Raw genomic sequence first — 3371 nt, 5'->3', positions numbered from 1 at the left:
ATCGGCCGGGGGCGACGTAGGCCATCGCCCCGCGCTTCCGAACGGCGTTCGCCCATCCCTTAGGACCGACTGACCCATGTTCAAACTGCTGTTCACATGGAACCCTTCTCCACTTCGGCCTTCAAAGCTCTCGTTTGAATTTTTGCTACTACCACCAAGATCTGCACCCGCGGCGGCTCCACCCGGGCTCGCGCCCGAGGCTTCCGCGCTCACCCGCGGCGGCCTTCCTACTCGTCGCGGCGTAGCCCTCGCGGCCCGTCCGTCGCACGGCGACGGCCGGGTAAGGGCCCGACGCTCCAGCGCCATCCATTTTCAGGGCTAGTTGATTCGGCAGGTGAGATGGTTACACACTCCTTAGCGGATTCCGACTTCCATGGCCACCGTCCTGCTGTCTATAAACCAACACCTTTTGCGGGGTCTGATGAGCGTCGGCATCGGGCGCCTTAACCGGCGTTCGGTTCATCCCGCAGCGCCAGTTCTGCTTACCAAAAGTGGCCCACTGGGCGTCTCGCATTCCGCGCCCGGCTCCACGCCAGCGAGCCGGGCCTCTTTTACCCATTTAAAGTTTGAGAATAGGTTGAGGCCGGTTTCGGCCCCAAGGCCTCTAGGTCATTGGCTTTACCGGATTAAACTACTGCGATCGAGCGCCAGCTATCCTGAGGGAAACTTCGGAAGGAACCAGCTACTAGATGGTTCGATTAGTCTTTCGCCCCTATACCCAGGTCGGAGACGACCGATTTGCACGTCAAGGACCGCTGCGGGCCTCCACCAGAGTTTCCTCTGGCTTCGCCCTGCCCGGGCACATAGTTCACCATCTTTCGGGTCCCATCGCGCGCGCTCGAGCTCCACCTCCCCGACGCGGCGGGCGAGGCGGGCCGGTGGGTGCGCCCGGACCCCGAGGGGCCGGGATCCCACCCGCGGGCCCGGCGACTCCGCCGGGCCCCCTGTCACTTTCATTGCGCCGGGTCGGGTTTATTCCGTCGCCCTCCGACTCGCGCGCGCGTTGGACTCCTTGGTCCGTGTTTCAAGACGGGTCGGGTGGGCTGCCGACATCGCCGCGGACCCCTAGCGCCGTACGCGCGGGCCGGTCCCCGCCCCGGCCGGCGCGGCGCGCCCGGCGCGCACTGAGGACAGTACGCGCGCTGAAGGGCGGCCGCGCCGGGGGCGGGGGCCCCCCGGCCGCGAGAAGCGGAAGACGCGGAGGTACGTCCCTAATCTCCGAGGGGAAGCGGCGAGGTCAGGGCGAGGGAGCGCTGTAAAGCGCGGGGGGGCGCGCGGGCGCGGGTTTGAAACCGATCCCGCGCGGAGCCCGCCCGCGCCACCTTCGCCCCAAGCCTTTCCAAGCCGACCCGGAGACGGTCGCGGCGCACCGCGACGGGAGAAGTGCGCCCGGCCCGGGGGCGGACGGACGAGACGGGGCGCGAGGCTCGCCGGGGCCGCGCCGCGAACCCACCCCCCGCGAAGGGGGGGGAGCCCGCGGCTGATGCGAAACCCGACGGAAACCTCGCGCGGCCGAAACGCCCGCCGCCGCGCCGCGCCGGTTTTGAATCCCCCGAGCGGACTGCGCGGTCCCCACCCGTTTACCTCTGAACGGTTTCACGCCCTGTTGAACTCTCTCTTCAAAGTTCTTTTCAACTTTCCCTTAAGGTACTTGTCCGCTATCGGTCTCGTGCCGGTATTTAGCCTTAGATGGAGTTTACCACCCCGCTTTGGGCTGCAATCCCAAACAACCCGACTCCGGGAAGGCCGCGCCGCGGCGCGCCGGGGGCCGCTACCGGCCTGACACCGTCCCTCGGGCTGAGCCTCCATCAGAAGGACTCGGGCCCCCGCCGGGGCGGCGCCGCGCGAAGCGACCTTCCTTACGCCACAATTTCCCGCGCCCCTCCGGGAGGGCGGGGATTCGGCGCTGGGCTTCTCCCTCTTCGCTCGCCGCTACTGAGGGAATCCTAGTTAGTTTCTTTTCCTCCGCTTAGTAATATGCTTAAATTCAGCGGGTCGTCTCGTCTGATCTGAGGTCGTGGTCGGATGACGGGGGGCGGGGGGGGGACGCCTCGCGGCGCCCCTCCCGGGATCTGGCGGGCCGCCTCGCGGAGGTCGACCGCCGCCGCGACGCGCGCGTCCGGAGGACGCGCGACGGACTGCTCGGGTAGGGGGGACGGATCCTCCATCCGCAGCCGCGCGCGCCCCGGACGGGATCGGGGCGGGCGGGTCGGAGCCTCCAGCGGAGGGGACGGGCCGGGTCTGCGCTTAGGGGGACGGGGGACGGCGGAGCCGGCGGCGCGCCGGTCGAGTCCCTCGACTTACCTACCCCGCCGCGGGCGGGACGCGGCCGGAGCCCGCGCCGGGCCCGATAGATATTCAGGCGACGCTCAGACAGGCGTGGCCCCGGGACGGACCCGGGGCCGCGAGGTGCGTTCAAAAGTGTCGATGATCAATGTGTCCTGCAATTCACATTAGTTCTCTCGCAGCTAGCTGCGTTCTTCATCGACGCACGAGCCGAGTGATCCACCGCTCAGAGTCGTACTGTTTTTTCGGTATTACGGTCGCGGCCAATGGTTCTGAGATAAAAAGGTGTTGGTGGGGGGGGGCGGGCGGTCCCGGGCGCTCCGTCCCTCCGACCCCGCAAACCGGGGCGCGGCTGGACTGGAGACTTTAAACCCCCCTCGGCCCGCCGAAGGAAGGGAGAGGGTTGTAGCTGGGTACCCGGGGCCTTGGGTTTAAGTTCCGAGGCGGTCCGGACGCGATGGCACCGGCAGGGGGAGGGTCCCCCCGACGCCGGCCGCGCCCGGGCCTGTGACTAGAGCGGCGACGGTTACCCGCCTCCGCCGAAAGACGTTTTAATCAGTTGGGTGCGAGGAGGTCGGACGTTCGGACGGCCGCGGGTTCGAGTGGCGTCGGGCGCCGGGCTGAGCGCGAGCCGAGGCCCGCTCCCCCCCCGCGACGCGGGGACGCCGCCTCGAACCCGGGTTCGCCCCCGTCGGCCTCGCGGCCGACGTTGTCGGTTGTCGGGGTGTGGGTTCCGCCAGCGGCCGCCGAGTAAAGAGCGCGCGGCGGGCGCGGAACGCGAAAGGGTAAGACGCATAGCAGACCCCCTCCCGCGCCCGGAACGCCCGTCGCCCGCCCGTCCGCGGCGACCCGCGCGGCTTCGCCTCATCCGGCGGAGCGAGACCGCGCGGCGGACGCGGAGCGCGAAAGGGTAAGACGCATAGCAGACCCCCTTCCGCGCCCGTAGGCGCCCGACGCCGCCCCTTCCGCCGTTGTCGTCGGTCCGGCAGGCGGCGCGCGGAGAGAGAGATCGCGGCGCCGAGCGCGCGGCCGGGCCGGCGAAAGGGGACCCCGTTCCCGGAGCCCCCGGACACCGACCCGCCCGC

At 69.5% G+C, this 3371-nt stretch overlaps 1 non-coding gene and 1 pseudogene across 1 annotated transcript; both read right to left on the bottom strand.

Moving 5' to 3' along the window:
- On the bottom strand, window positions 1-2018 carry LOC148881235 (28S ribosomal RNA; annotated as a pseudogene; the record flags this gene model as incomplete).
- Window positions 2019-2363: 345 nt separating this feature from the next.
- Window positions 2364-2520, bottom strand: LOC148881234 (5.8S ribosomal RNA). The gene has a single exon (XR_016114082.1). It is a non-coding gene; the product is annotated as a 5.8S ribosomal RNA (ribosomal RNA).
- Window positions 2521-3371: the final 851 nt, after the last annotated feature.

Source organism: Hippocampus bargibanti, unplaced genomic scaffold, assembly GCF_051943395.1.
Source record: "Hippocampus bargibanti isolate YZ-2025 unplaced genomic scaffold, ASM5194339v1 Contig00034, whole genome shotgun sequence".
Taxonomy (NCBI): domain Eukaryota; kingdom Metazoa; phylum Chordata; class Actinopteri; order Syngnathiformes; family Syngnathidae; genus Hippocampus; species Hippocampus bargibanti.
This window is presented reverse-complemented; position numbering and strand designations above follow the sequence as displayed.